Raw genomic sequence first — 16,527 nt, 5'->3', positions numbered from 1 at the left:
AAATAGATATACCTAACTTTACTATGCCTAAACATCTGAGGGATTGCTTTTAGAGGCTGAGGGCTTGCACCCCATTTCCAATCACTTTCTCTGTGCCCCCTTCCCCAGAGAAGGAAGCTGCTTGGCTTCCCTGCCCTCTGATTCAGCTGCCCGCTGAGGCTGCCCGCCCCTCAGCACCTCTAAGCAGCAGCACCTTCACGTCTCCTCCTGCACCAGCAGCACATCAGCGCCTCTTGTTCCAGCAGCAGGACATCGGCGTCTCCCGTTGCACCATGCAGACCTCCACGCCTCGAGTGCCACCAGCAGTACTCAATGCGAGCTGGACGCTCAGGGCACTTACGGCCACCCACCTTTGTGAGGTCAAAGGCTGACAGTGACTCTCTGCTGACCTCACACGGCTCTCGGGCGCCCCGATGGCAGAGGTTACGGCGCTAAGCTGACTGCCAGGAGAAAAGGCTGACATGAAATGGCTGCTCCACAATGCCAGGAGCAAGGTCTGCTGGAATGGGGGTTCGGAGGGGAGCTCGGCCTTGGGCCTGGGAACTGTGCCTGGGAGCCAGGGACGTCCTTGGTGTGCAGCTGGACACCTGGGCCTGAGAAAGCAAGGTTTCTTTAGAGAGAATTGGAAGCATCGTCACCTAGTGGCTGTGTCAGGGGGACGAGAGAAATGCACAGCATCTCTTGGTTCCCTGAAGTGCACGTGTCCTACGCCCTTGGATGTCTCCATGATAGAAAAAGGGACTGATTTTTACCCAAAACAGAGCTCCTTTCTCTCGGGAGCTTCTCATGCTGCGTGTCCTCCTCTCTTTCTTGTATTTGGCTATGACTTTAGGCTTGTTCTTGCTACTCCTTAAGCAGACTGAAGCTTCCCCGGAACATCACATTAACTGCTTTTCACTACCTCTAAGTGCCTTTCCTCCGCTTCTCATCTAATTAATTAGTGCTATCCTCTTCACGCCTGCTACAGAGGTATCTTTCCTACCTGGTACAAGCTAGAAGAGCTTAGCAGCATCCATACGTCTCTTTCCTTTAGTCCTCACAGTAGACTTGCTCGAGGTAATTTGTGTTGAGCAGTAATCAAGAGAAAGTGTCACCAAGCCAAGGCTGCATTTGCTTGTGTCTTATGGAATCCCTGCAGCTGTGTCCCCTCCCAGCTTCCTGTGTGCCCCAAGCATCCTCGCTTGCAGGGCAGTAGAAGATGCAGAAAAGTCCTGGCCTTAGTGGAAGCACTGCCCTGCAAGAGCTAAGACATCCCTCTTAGCAGCTCACTGTAGCCCCGAAATCCCAAAAAACGGCACGTGCCAGCTACTGGGAAGGAAATGAACTCTGCCATTGTGATATACCCGCTCAAGGCCCTGCTCTTTGGCCCAGGTGTCTATGAGGTGGTTTTGGAAATGAATCCTGTTGCGTGACTCCGTTCTTTCTGGGTGCTACTTTTCAGTTTAAAGCGGTTACTCCTTGTCCTGTCACTCCAGGCCCTGATAAAGACTCCCTCCCCAGCTTTCCTACAGGTTGCCTTTAAGTACAGGAAGGCTCTCCCTGGTGTCACAGTAAGCTCACCTGTTACCCAGGTGTCACAGTTATTTCCTGTGATAGGAATAATGACCAGGGTTAATCTATTGCAGGTGATTTCATACAATTATAGAAAAGCTTTTGTTGGAAAGCACCTTAGAGGTCTCCAGATCACCCGCGTACTTCAAGCAGGGCCATTTTTAAAGCCCTGTCATATTGCTCAGGGGCTTGTACAGTCAAATTTTGAATGGCCCCAGCAAGAGACCCTACACTCTCACTGTGTCCCTTTGCCAGTGCCTAGGCAGAGTGTGCTTCCCCTGCTGGTCCTGGTGAGATGAACTGATACAAGTTTTGAGAAAACAGAAGTTTATGCTACTGCATGAAGTACCCTTTGTAACATGTTTTTTTTTTAACCTTTACTGTTTCATATCTGAAATTTGAAATTCATCAGGGAACTCAGCCTGGCACACAGTAAAACTGATGGCAGATACTTCACAATATTATTCGAATTTCACGTAAATAGAACAGACTAGCAACTTACTTAGGAGAAGTAATACGATTTCAGAAATATTCAAAACCAAAGGCATTCCAAACTAAGTTTAAGTTCAGAGGAAATCCAAAGGAAAAACTAATTTTGAAACTAATAATCAGAGAACATAATCTTCTACAAACGATAGATTTTCCTCCTGTATTGGGTAATTTTGATCTGTCTTTAATGATCATCTAGACATGGCTTTGACACCGAGTATTTTGCTTTGCCACTGCATTAAGTCTTCTTCTCATGTGTGGTAAATGTCCTGCTCTCATGGGATGGGCCTAGGAGACATACGCACTGTGTCTCATGATGCTTGGCTATCATCTTAAATCTGTGAGAAGAGGAAAGGTCTCGCTGCTTCCTGAACAGGGAATTGGATGTCTGCAGTTGAGAACCCTCTGTCTAATCTAGAAACGTGAAGGAAGGAGTTTGCTGGATTGCAAGTGACAGTGAAGAAAGCCACAGATGACATATCAAACTGATTAAAATGTTATTTAGCTCAGGGCATGGCTAATGATGTGGAGCTGGAATAGTTTGACGATTGTAATTACACTCACTATCATTGTTATTTGTTTACAGGATGGTAATGCCTAAAGGTCCCGCTGGAGCCTGAAACAAGGTTGTGCTGGGTGCTGCACGTGCATATATCAGTGGCGATTTGAGAGCTAGTGATACAAACAGACAAAACAGAGATTGAAAGGAGAAACAGAGGGATAGAGAGAAGAAGATCTCCCTGCAGGTCATTTAGGGGAACCAGCCATGAGTACAGTGCATCCAGGTCTCCAGTGCTCTGCTGGCCCAGCCAGATGAATGGAAAACATTGCAGCTTTGGAAAAATAGTGTTTCTTCTAATTCTTTGGCCACAGTTTTGATGTTTTAGGACTGCTTTTTTTTTTTTTTTTTCCTTCCTTTTTTTCTTTTCCCCATTTGTGCTAGAAAAGGTGAACTTTTCAAATACCTATTCTGAATTAAAATATCGTTTTCATTGTTATGTTTCTGTTTTGTTGGCACTATTCATAATGACTTCTACCCTTCAGTGGCAGCAAAAGCTTATCATACCGTACAATTGGAAAGATCACAGAAAACTTCAGAGCTTTTGAAGAAAGGTGAGGAAAATCCATTCCCTGTTCTAGGCAGAGAGAGTGGCTGATTTCCAGAAAGGTAAATGGGCAGGATAAGGCCACTTCATGTTCACTGATGGCCAGTTGTACGGACTGTGAAGATAATGGACTACCAGCACAAGAGACGGTGCCAATAATCTAATCCAATCCAATCTATTTCAAGTGGTAGAGACCTGATACTCTATGACAATGTGAGGAAGACCTAACTGTCAGGCAAACTTTGAGATGATCATGTTCAGGATCTAAAACTGTTATGACAAGTGTCAACACAGGAAGGGTGAAACAAAGGCATGAATGTCATACAAGTACTGATAAATCTCAGGAAGGCTGGAAACCAAGGCAAATGGATGGAATAAGATGGTGCTTTGTGTTAGCAAGAAGCAGAGGATGGAGAAATTAAATGTTATGGGTCAGCAAAAGAGTGGTTTTGTGCAAATCACTGCTAAAGATAGACAGCCTTGCTAGCCTGCTCTTTGCTCTTAGCTCCAGTCTAATAGTGAATTATCTCTGTACAGTTATCAGACACGTAAACAATAATGGGAATTATGGGAGACTTTAACTTCCCAGCAAAAGATTGAAAGATAATTACCACTTATGTTCACAGAGGTATACTATGTGATGGATTTCTTCCCAAAAGTGAAAAAATATAAGACCATTTTAGACTTGGCTCCTGTATGGGTTTAAATGTAGTAAAATTTGAATAAAGTGTGATCATGAGCTGACTTTTCTCATTTTACATTTCACGACAGACAAAACCAGGTTTAGAATGAAGGTTTTGAGGCTTAGAAATGCAAACTTTGAAATCTAAGGAAATGAATAATTGAGTCTGACTAAGCAGCTCTGGGACTTGAGTGCAGAGAAGGCATAGTTAAAATTCAAAATTCAAAGAGGAAAAAAGCGATGAGAAAAGGCATGTTTCAGAGGTTAAAAACTGCAGAAATAAAGTAAGAATGACCAAAAACCTCCTTCACATAGGAAATTAAACAATAATAGTAAGTGGTACTTAAGCCACAGAAACCAGGGGGAACAAAGAGAACAAATTAGGACAGTTGCACGCTTGAGGCAAAAATAGATCAAACGTTACTGATGTCTCAAATGCTGCAAATCTTATTTCCTGCATCTAACAGCAACAACAATGTGATATTAAGGGCAGTGACAGGACTCCCATTGGAAAGGAGGGTAGGGCACTAGGCGCAACATCATCTGAGGTGAAATAACAATCTATAGCGATTCAAGTGAAAAATGAAAAGCTGATATCTACCTAGCCTATTAACAGCATTGGCACACAGAACAACAAGTCAAGTAGGAAAAATGCATAACAATTGTGCAAATCAGGGATAGTCCCCAGAATGGGAGAGTAACAAATACACCTCTGTCCAGAAGAGGGTAAAGAGTCATCCAGACAAGTGTGGGCCTGTTAGTTTGACATCAACACCATGCAAAGTTTTGGAGCAAGAACAGCTAAGACCAGGGAAGGAGGGGGTAATGTGTAATTTACAAAATAATTTATCAGAGCTAAATTGTTTCCAGATAATTTAATAGCTTTCCTTTCTAGGACCAGTTCTTCCCTACACAGGGGATGAATTACATCTATTTCACTTTCTGTGAGCTTCTGATACATTATCTACGGATTTGGGCTTTGGGGCTGCAAGTGAATAAAGGGAATTTACAATTGTTCACACTGAAGAGGGACTTACCAGCAAAGGAGTCGTTACCTATGGTAATTCTCAGAGACAGTTCTGAAACTGCAGCTGCTAAGGAGGCAAAGACTCATGGAGAAATGTAGGCTGGAAGGGACCTCTGAAAACCCAACCTCCTATTCAGGGCAGAGCTGACTTCAAAGTTAGATATGTTCGGTATGGACATGGTGGCTGAAGATTAAAAATTACACATGAGCTTTGAGATTTGCAGGGGACATAAGGTTGGGAAGTACTACCAAGCCTGACAGAAGGATATCGCTTGTGATTGAAATGGTTCAGGTGAAGTGACAGGTGATAATACAAAGCAGAGCCATTCTCAGAGATTCTCAAAAAAGGGTGTTTTTTGGTCATGTTTGCTATATGGCAGTCAGGAGTTTAAAGCAAGCAAACAAACAAACAAACAAAAATGACAACAAAACCTCACGTTCATGCACTGTTAGCACAAGGAGGACTGAAAAAGTTTAGTGGTTATATAGTGTGTATGGCTATTCATTTTTTTTTCCCTCCAGTATGAATACACTGGACAAGGCAGCCCTGACACTCATTTGAGACATGAGGCACAGTTCTGCCACTTGTATTCACATTGAACTTAGGAGGAAGAGTTCACAAGACAGAAGGAACAAGTTGCCTATTGCCTGGAAGGGAATGAAAGGACATCATTCTGCCCAGCCAGATGCCAGTTGAGAGAAGAATATGTTGTCTCTACCTAAATGAATTTCTTGAGTAAATATCAAGGAGAAATAGGAAATGTGTAAGTTGGGAGACACATCTGAAATGATGACTGCAGTTGGCTTATGAGCAAGTTTGGACGGGAAATTGGTAGAAACTTCCCATTTTAAGAATAAAGTGCACCATAGATATGAAGTCAGCATTCACCTAAACAGTAATGGCCAACTCAAATCCCCCACAAGAAAGCAGTGGACAAACCAGAACACTAACAAACATGTTGGGGTCTAGAGTCAAATAGATATACCTAACTTTACTATGCCTAAACATCTGAGGGATTGCTTTTAGAGGCTGAGGGCTTGTACCCCATTTCCAATCACTTTCTCTGTGCCCCCTTCCCCAGAGAAGGAAGCTGCTTGGCTTCCCTGCCCTCTGATTCAGCTGCCCGCTGAGGCTGCCCGCCCCTCAGCACCTCTAAGCAGCAGCACCTTCACGTCTCCTCCTGCACCAGCAGCACATCAGCGCCTCTTGTTCCAGCAGCAGGACATCGGCGTCTCCCATTGCACCATGCAGACCTCCACGCCTCGAGTGCCACCAGCAGTACTCAATGCGAGCTGGACGCTCAGGGCACTTATGGCCACCCACCTTTGTGAGGTCAAAGGCTGACAGTGACTCTCTGCTGACCTCACACGGCTCTCGGGCGCCCCGATGGCAGAGGTTACGGCGCTAAGCTGACTGCCAGGAGAAAAGGCTGACATGAAATGGCTGCTCCACAATGCCAGGAGCAAGGTCTGCTGGAATGGGGGTTCGGAGCGGAGCTCGGCCTTGGGCCTGGGAACTGTGCCTGGGAGCCAGGGACGTCCTTGGTGTGCAGCTGGACACCTGGGCCTGAGAAAGCAAGGTTTCTTTAGAGAGAATTGGAAGCATCGTCACCTAGTGGCTGTGTCAGGGGGACGAGAGAAATGCACAGCATCTCTTGGTTCCCTGAAGTGCACGTGTCCTACGCCCTTGGATGTCTCCATGATAGAAAAAGGGACTGATTTTTACCCAAAACAGAGCTCCTTTCTCTCGGGAGCTTCTCACGCTGCGTGTCCTCCTCTCTTTCTTGTATTTGGCTATGACTTTAGGCTTGTTCTTGCTACTCCTTAAGCAGACTGAAGCTTCCCCGGAACATCACATTAACTGCTTTTCACTACCTCTAAGTGCCTTTCCTCCGCTTCTCATCTAATTAATTAGTGCTATCCTCTTCACGCCTGCTACAGAGGTATCTTTCCTACCTGGTACAAGCTAGAAGAGCTTAGCAGCATCCATACGTCTCTTTCCTTTAGTCCTCACAGTAGACTTGCTCGAGGTAATTTGTGTTGAGCAGTAATCAAGAGAAAGTGTCACCAAGCCAAGGCTGCATTTGCTTGTGCCTTATGGAATCCCTGCAGCTGTGTCCCCTCCCAGCTTCCTGTGTGCCCCAAGCATCCTCGCTTGCAGGGCAGTAGAAGATGCAGAAAAGTCCTGGCCTTAGTGGAAGCACTGCCCTGCAAGAGCTAAGACATCCCTCTTAGCAGCTCACTGTAGCCCCGAAATCCCAAAAAACGGCACATGCCAGCTACTGGGAAGGAAATGAACTCTGTCATTGTGATATACCCGCTCAAGGCCCTGCTCTTTGGCCCAGGTGTCTACGAGGTGGTTTTGGAAATGAATCCTGTTGCGTGACTCCGTTCTTTCTGGGTGCTACTTTTCAGTTTAAAGCGGTTACTCCTTGTCCTGTCACTCCAGGCCCTGATAAAGACTCCCTCCCCAGCTTTCCTACAGGTTGCCTTTAAGTACAGGAAGGCTCTCCCTGGTGTCGCAGTAAGCTCACCTGTTACCCAGGTGTCACAGTTATTTCCTGTGATAGGAATAATGACCAGGGTTAATCTATTGCAGGTGATTTCATACAATTATAGAAAAGCTTTTGTTGGAAAGCACCTTAGAGGTCTCCAGATCACCCGCGTACTTCAAGCAGGGCCATTTTTAAAGCCCTGTCATATTGCTCAGGGGCTTGTACAGTCAAATTTTGAATGGCCCCAGCAAGAGACCCTACACTCTCACTGTGTCCCTTTGCCAGTGCCTAGGCAGAGTGTGCTTCCCCTGCTGGTCCTGGTGAGATGAACTGATACAAGTTTTGAGAAAACAGAAGTTTATGCTACTGCATGAAGTACCCTTTGTAACATTTTTTTTTTTAACCTTTACTGTTTCATATCTGAAATTTGAAATTCATCAGGGAACTCAGCCTGGCACACAGTAAAACTGATGGCAGATACTTCACAATATTATTCGAATTTCACGTAAATAGAACAGACTAGCAACTTACTTAGGAGAAGTAATACGATTTCAGAAATATTCAAAACCAAAGGCATTCCAAACTAAGTTTAAGTTCAGAGGAAATCCAAAGGAAAAACTAATTTTGAAACTAATAATCAGAGAACATAATCTTCTACAAACGATAGATTTTCCTCCTGTATTGGGTAATTTTGATCTGTCTTTAATGATCATCTAGACATGGCTTTGACACTGAGTATTTTGCTTTGCCACTGCATTAAGTCTTCTTCTCATGTGTGGTAAATGTCCTGCTCTCATGGGATGGGCCTAGGAGACATACGCACTGTGTCTCATGATGCTTGGCTATCATCTTAAATCTGTGAGAAGAGGAAAGGTCTCGCTGCTTCCTGAACAGGGAATTGGATGTCTGCAGTTGAGAACCCTCTGTCTAATCCAGAAACGTGAAGGAAGGAGTTTGCTGGATTGCAAGTGACAGTGAAGAAAGCCACAGATGACATATCAAACTGATTAAAATGTTATTTAGCTCAGGGCATGGCTAATGATGTGGAGCTGGAATAGTTTGACGATTGTAATTACGCTCACTATCATTGTTATTTGTTTACAGGATGGTAATGCCTAAAGGTCCCGCTGGAGCCTGAAACAAGGTTGTGCTGGGTGCTGCACGTGCATATATCAGTGGCGATTTGAGAGCTAGTGATACAAACAGACAAAACAGAGATTGAAAGGAGAAACAGAGGGATAGAGAGAAGAAGATCTCCCTGCAGGTCATTTAGGGGAACCAGCCATGAGTACAGTGCATCCAGGTCTCCAGTGCTCTGCTGGCCCAGCCAGATGAATGGAAAACATTGCAGCTTTGGAAAAATAGTGTTTCTTCTAATTCTTTGGCCACAGTTTTGATGTTTTAGGACTGCTTTTTTTTTTTTTTTTTTCCTTCCTTTTTTTCTTTTCCCCATTTGTGCTAGAAAAGGTGAACTTTTCAAATACCTATTCTGAATTAAAATATCGTTTTCATTGTTATGTTTCTGTTTTGTTGGCACTATTCATAATGACTTCTACCCTTCAGTGGCAGCAAAAGCTTATCATACCGTACAATTGGAAAGATCACAGAAAACTTCAGAGCTTTTGAAGAAAGGTGAGGAAAATCCATTCCCTGTTCTAGGCAGACAGAGTGGCTGATTTCCAGAAAGGTAAATGGGCAGGATAAGGCCACTTCATGTTCACTGATGGCCAGTTGTACGGACTGTGAAGATAATGGACTACCAGCACAAGAGACGGTGCCAATAATCTAATCCAATCCAATCTATTTCAAGTGGTAGAGACCTGATACTCTATGACAATGTGAGGAAGACCTAACTGTCAGGCAAACTTTGAGATGATCATGTTCAGGATCTAAAACTGTTATGACAAGTGTCAACACAGGAAGGGTGAAACAAAGGCATGAATGTCATACAAGTACTGATAAATCTCAGGAAGGCTGGAAACCAAGGCAAATGGATGGAATAAGATGGTGCTTTGTGTTAGCAAGAAGCAGAGGATGGAGAAATTAAATGTTATGGGTCAGCAAAAGAGTGGTTTTGTGCAAATCACTGCTAAAGATAGACAGCCTTGCTAGCCTGCTCTTTGCTCTTAGCTCCAGTCTAATAGTGAATTCTCTCTGTACAGTTATCAGACACGTAAACAATAATGGGAATTATGGGAGACTTTAACTTCCCAGCAAAAGATTGAAAGATAATTACCACTTATGTTCACAGAGGTATACTATGTGATGGATTTCTTCCCAAAAGTGAAAAAATATAAGACCATTTTAGACTTGGCTCCTGTATGGGTTTAAATGTAGTAAAATTTGAATAAAGTGTGATCATGAGCTGACTTTTCTCATTTTACATTTCACGACAGACAAAACCAGGTTTAGAATGAAGGTTTTGAGGCTTAGAAATGCAAACTTTGAAATCTAAGGAAATGAATAATTGAGTCTGACTAAGCAGCTCTGGGACTTGAGTGCAGAGAAGGCATAGTTAAAATTCAAAATTCAAAGAGGAAAAAAGCGATGAGAAAAGGCATGTTTCAGAGGTTAAAAACTGCAGAAATAAAGTAAGAATGACCAAAAACCTCCTTCACATAGGAAATTAAACAATAATAGTAAGTGGTACTTAAGCCACAGAAACCAGGGGGAACAAAGAGAACAAATTAGGACAGTTGCACGCTTGAGGCAAAAATAGATCAAACGTTACTGATGTCTCAAATGCTGCAAATCTTATTTCCTGCATCTAACAGCAACAACAATGTGATATTAAGGGCAGTGACAGGACTCCCATTGGAAAGGAGGGTAGGGCACTAGGCGCAACATCATCTGAGGTGAAATAACAATCTATAGCGATTCAAGTGAAAAATGAAAAGCTGATATCTACCTAGCCTATTAACAGCATTGGCACACAGAACAACAAGTCAAGTAGGAAAAATGCATAACAATTGTGCAAATCAGGGATAGTCCCCAGAATGGGAGAGTAACAAATACACCTCTGTCCAGAAGAGGGTAAAGAGTCATCCAGACAAGTGTGGGCCTGTTAGTTTGACATCAACACCATGCAAAGTTTTGGAGCAAGAACAGCTAAGACCAGGGAAGGAGGGGGTAATGTGTAATTTACAAAATAATTTATCAGAGCTAAATTGTTTCCAGATAATTTAATAGCTTTCCTTTCTAGGACCAGTTCTTCCCTACACAGGGGATGAATTACATCTATTTCACTTTCTGTGAGCTTCTGATACATTATCTACGGATTTGGGCTTTGGGGCTGCAAGTGAATAAAGGGAATTTACAATTGTTCACACTGAAGAGGGACTTACCAGCAAAGGAGTCGTTACCTATGGTAATTCTCAGAGACAGTTCTGAAACTGCAGCTGCTAAGGAGGCAAAGACTCATGGAGAAATGTAGGCTGGAAGGGACCTCTGAAAACCCAACCTCCTATTCAGGGCAGAGCTGACTTCAAAGTTAGATATGTTCGGTATGGACATGGTGGCTGAAGATTAAAAATTACACATGAGCTTTGAGATTTGCAGGGGACATAAGGTTGGGAAGTACTACCAAGCCTGACAGAAGGATATCGCTTGTGATTGAAATGGTTCAGGTGAAGTGACAGGTGATAATACAAAGCAGAGCCATTCTCAGAGATTCTCAAAAAAGGGTGTTTTTTGGTCATGTTTGCTATATGGCAGTCAGGAGTTTAAAGCAAGCAAACAAACAAACAAACAAAAATGACAACAAAACCTCACGTTCATGCACTGTTAGCACAAGGAGGACTGAAAAGGTTTAGTGGTTATATAGTGTGTATGGCTATTCATTTTTTTTTCCCTCCAGTATGAATACACTGGACAAGGCAGCCCTGACACTCATTTGAGACATGAGGCACAGTTCTGCCACTTGTATTCACATTGAACTTAGGAGGAAGAGTTCACAAGACAGAAGGAACAAGTTGCCTATTGCCTGGAAGGGAATGAAAGGACATCATTCTGCCCAGCCAGATGCCAGTTGAGAGAAGAATATGTTGTCTCTACGTAAATGAATTTCTTGAGTAAATATCAAGGAGAAATAGGAAATGTGTAAGTTGGGAGACACATCTGAAATGATGACTGCAGTTGGCTTATGAGCAAGTTTGGACGGGAAATTGGTAGAAACTTCCCATTTTAAGAATAAAGTGCACCATAGATATGAAGTCAGCATTCACCTAAACAGTAATGGCCAACTCAAATCCCCCACAAGAAAGCAGTGGACAAACCAGAACACTAACAAACATGTTGGGGTCTAGAGTCAAATAGATATACCTAACTTTACTATGCCTAAACATCTGAGGGATTGCTTTTAGAGGCTGAGGGCTTGTACCCCATTTCCAATCACTTTCTCTGTGCCCCCTTCCCCAGAGAAGGAAGCTGCTTGGCTTCCCTGCCCTTTGATTCAGCTGCCCGCTGAGGCTGCCCGCCCCTCAGCACCTCTAAGCAGCAGCACCTTCACGTCTCCTCCTGCACCAGCAGCACATCAGCGCCTCTTGTTCCAGCAGCAGGACATCGGCGTCTCCCATTGCACCATGCAGACCTCCACGCCTCGAGTGCCACCAGCAGTACTCAATGCGAGCTGGACGCTCAGGGCACTTATGGCCACCCACCTTTGTGAGGTCAAAGGCTGACAGTGACTCTCTGCTGACCTCACACGGCTCTCGGGCGCCCCGATGGCAGAGGTTACGGCGCTAAGCTGACTGCCAGGAGAAAAGGCTGACATGAAATGGCTGCTCCACAATGCCAGGAGCAAGGTCTGCTGGAATGGGGGTTCGGAGGGGAGCTCGGCCTTGGGCCTGGGAACTGTGCCTGGGAGCCAGGGACGTCCTTGGTGTGCAGCTGGACACCTGGGCCTGAGAAAGCAAGGTTTCTTTAGAGAGAATTGGAAGCATCGTCACCTAGTGGCTGTGTCAGGGGGACGAGAGAAATGCACAGCATCTCTTGGTTCCCTGAAGTGCACGTGTCCTACGCCCTTGGATGTCTCCATGATAGAAAAAGGGACTGATTTTTACCCAAAACAGAGCTCCTTTCTCTCGGGAGCTTCTCATGCTGCGTGTCCTCCTCTCTTTCTTGTATTTGGCTATGACTTTAGGCTTGTTCTTGCTACTCCTTAAGCAGACTGAAGCTTCCCCGGAACATCACATTAACTGCTTTTCACTACCTCTAAGTGCCTTTCCTCCGCTTCTCATCTAATTAATTAGTGCTATCCTCTTCACGCCTGCTACAGAGGTATCTTTCCTACCTGGTACAAGCTAGAAGAGCTTAGCAGCATCCATACGTCTCTTTCCTTTAGTCCTCACAGTAGACTTGCTCGAGGTAATTTGTGTTGAGCAGTAATCAAGAGAAAGTGTCACCAAGCCAAGGCTGCATTTGCTTGTGTCTTATGGAATCCCTGCAGCTGTGTCCCCTCCCAGCTTCCTGTGTGCCCCAAGCATCCTCGCTTGCAGGGCAGTAGAAGATGCAGAAAAGTCCTGGCCTTAGTGGAAGCACTGCCCTGCAAGAGCTAAGACATCCCTCTTAGCAGCTCACTGTAGCCCCGAAATCCCAAAAAACGGCACGTGCCAGCTACTGGGAAGGAAATGAACTCTGTCATTGTGATATACCCGCTCAAGGCCCTGCTCTTTGGCCCAGGTGTCTATGAGGTGGTTTTGGAAATGAATCCTGTTGCGTGACTCCGTTCTTTCTGGGTGCTACTTTTCAGTTTAAAGCGGTTACTCCTTGTCCTGTCACTCCAGGCCCTGATAAAGACTCCCTCCCCAGCTTTCCTACAGGTTGCCTTTAAGTACAGGAAGGCTCTCCCTGGTGTCGCAGTAAGCTCACCTGTTACCCAGGTGTCACAGTTATTTCCTGTGATAGGAATAATGACCAGGGTTAATCTATTGCAGGTGATTTCATACAATTATAGAAAAGCTTTTGTTGGAAAGCACCTTAGAGGTCTCCAGATCACCCGCGTACTTCAAGCAGGGCCATTTTTAAAGCCCTGTCATATTGCTCAGGGGCTTGTACAGTCAAATTTTGAATGGCCCCAGCAAGAGACCCTACACTCTCACTGTGTCCCTTTGCCAGTGCCTAGGCAGAGTGTGCTTCCCCTGCTGGTCCTGGTGAGATGAACTGATACAAGTTTTGAGAAAACAGAAGTTTATGCTACTGCATGAAGTACCCTTTGTAACATTTTTTTTTTTTAACCTTTACTGTTTCATATCTGAAATTTGAAATTCATCAGGGAACTCAGCCTGGCACACAGTAAAACTGATGGCAGATACTTCACAATATTATTCGAATTTCACGTAAATAGAACAGACTAGCAACTTACTTAGGAGAAGTAATACGATTTCAGAAATATTCAAAACCAAAGGCATTCCAAACTAAGTTTAAGTTCAGAGGAAATCCAAAGGAAAAACTAATTTTGAAACTAATAATCAGAGAACATAATCTTCTACAAACGATAGATTTTCCTCCTGTATTGGGTAATTTTGATCTGTCTTTAATGATCATCTAGACATGGCTTTGACACCGAGTATTTTGCTTTGCCACTGCATTAAGTCTTCTTCTCATGTGTGGTAAATGTCCTGCTCTCATGGGATGGGCCTAGGAGACATACGCACTGTGTCTCATGATGCTTGGCTATCATCTTAAATCTGTGAGAAGAGGAAAGGTCTCGCTGCTTCCTGAACAGGGAATTGGATGTCTGCAGTTGAGAACCCTCTGTCTAATCTAGAAACGTGAAGGAAGGAGTTTGCTGGATTGCAAGTGACAGTGAAGAAAGCCACAGATGACATATCAAACTGATTAAAATGTTATTTAGCTCAGGGCATGGCTAATGATGTGGAGCTGGAATAGTTTGACGATTGTAATTACGCTCACTATCATTGTTATTTGTTTACAGGATGGTAATGCCTAAAGGTCCCGCTGGAGCCTGAAACAAGGTTGTGCTGGGTGCTGCACGTGCATATATCAGTGGCGATTTGAGAGCTAGTGATACAAACAGACAAAACAGAGATTGAAAGGAGAAACAGAGGGATAGAGAGAAGAAGATCTCCCTGCAGGTCATTTAGGGGAACCAGCCATGAGTACAGTGCATCCAGGTCTCCAGTGCTCTGCTGGCCCAGCCAGATGAATGGAAGACATTGCAGCTTTGGAAAAATAGTGTTTCTTCTAATTCTTTGGCCACAGTTTTGATGTTTTAGGACTGCTTTTTTTTTTTTTTTTTTTCCTTCCTTTTTTTCTTTTCCCCATTTGTGCTAGAAAAGGTGAACTTTTCAAATACCTATTCTGAATTAAAATATCGTTTTCATTGTTATGTTTCTGTTTTGTTGGCACTATTCATAATGACTTCTACCCTTCAGTGGCAGCAAAAGCTTATCATACCGTACAATTGGAAAGATCACAGAAAACTTCAGAGCTTTTGAAGAAAGGTGAGGAAAATCCATTGCCTGTTCTAGGCAGAGAGAGTGGCTGATTTCCAGAAAGGTAAATGGGCAGGATAAGGCCACTTCATGTTCACTGATGGCCAGTTGTACGGACTGTGAAGATAATGGACTACCAGCACAAGAGACGGTGCCAATAATCTAATCCAATCCAATCTATTTCAAGTGGTAGAGACCTGATACTCTATGACAATGTGAGGAAGACCTAACTGTCAGGCAAACTTTGAGATGATCATGTTCAGGATCTAAAACTGTTATGACAAGTGTCAACACAGGAAGGGTGAAACAAAGGCATGAATGTCATACAAGTACTGATAAATCTCAGGAAGGCTGGAAACCAAGGCAAATGGATGGAATAAGATGGTGCTTTGTGTTAGCAAGAAGCAGAGGATGGAGAAATTAAATGTTATGGGTCAGCAAAAGAGTGGTTTTGTGCAAATCACTGCTAAAGATAGACAGCCTTGCTAGCCTGCTCTTTGCTCTTAGCTCCAGTCTAATAGTGAATTATCTCTGTACAGTTATCAGACACGTAAACAATAATGGGAATTATGGGAGACTTTAACTTCCCAGCAAAAGATTGAAAGATAATTACCACTTATGTTCACAGAGGTATACTACGTGATGGATTTCTTCCCAAAAGTGAAAAAATATAAGACCATTTTAGACTTGGCTCCTGTATGGGTTTAAATGTAGTAAAATTTGAATAAAGTGTGATCATGAGCTGACTTTTCTCATTTTACATTTCACGACAGACAAAACCAGGTTTAGAATGAAGGTTTTGAGGCTTAGAAATGCAAACTTTGAAATCTAAGGAAATGAATAATTGAGTCTGACTAAGCAGCTCTGGGACTTGAGTGCAGAGAAGGCATAGTTAAAATTCAAAATTCAAAGAGGAAAAAAGCGATGAGAAAAGGCATGTTTCAGAGGTTAAAAACTGCAGAAATAAAGTAAGAATGACCAAAAACCTCCTTCACATAGGAAATTAAACAATAATAGTAAGTGGTACTTAAGCCACAGAAACCAGGGGGAACAAAGAGAACAAATTAGGACAGTTGCACGCTTGAGGCAAAAATAGATCAAAAGTTACTGATGTCTCAAATGCTGCAAATCTTATTTCCTGCATCTAACAGCAACAACAATGTGATATTAAGGGCAGTGACAGGACTCCCATTGAAAAGGAGGGTAGGGCACTAGGCGCAACATCATCTGAGGTGAAATAACAATCTATAGCGATTCAAGTGAAAAATGAAAAGCTGATATCTACCTAGCCTATTAACAGCATTGGCACACAGAACAACAAGTCAAGTAGGAAAAATGCATAACAATTGTGCAAATCAGGGATAGTCCCCAGAATGGGAGAGTAACAAATACACCTCTGTCCAGAAGAGGGTAAAGAGTCATCCAGACAAGTGTGGGCCTGTTAGTTTGACATCAACACCATGCAAAGTTTTGGAGCAAGAACAGCTAAGACCAGGGAAGGAGGGGGTAATGTGTAATTTACAAAATAATTTATCAGAGCTAAATTGTTTCCAGATAATTTAATAGCTTTCCTTTCTAGGACCAGTTCTTCCCTACACAGGGGATGAATTACATCTATTTCACTTTCTGTGAGCTTCTGATACATTATCTACGGATTTGGGCTTTGGGGCTGCAAGTGAATAAAGGGAATTTACAATTGTTCACACTGAAGAGGGACTTACCA

The sequence above is a fragment of the Anser anser genome, assembly GCF_964211835.1.
Source record: "Anser anser genome assembly, contig: SUPER_17_unloc_1, whole genome shotgun sequence".
NCBI classification, from domain to species: Eukaryota; Metazoa; Chordata; class Aves; order Anseriformes; family Anatidae; genus Anser; species Anser anser.
The sequence above is the reverse complement of the archived record's forward strand: the minus strand, read 5'-3'. Positions refer to the sequence as shown.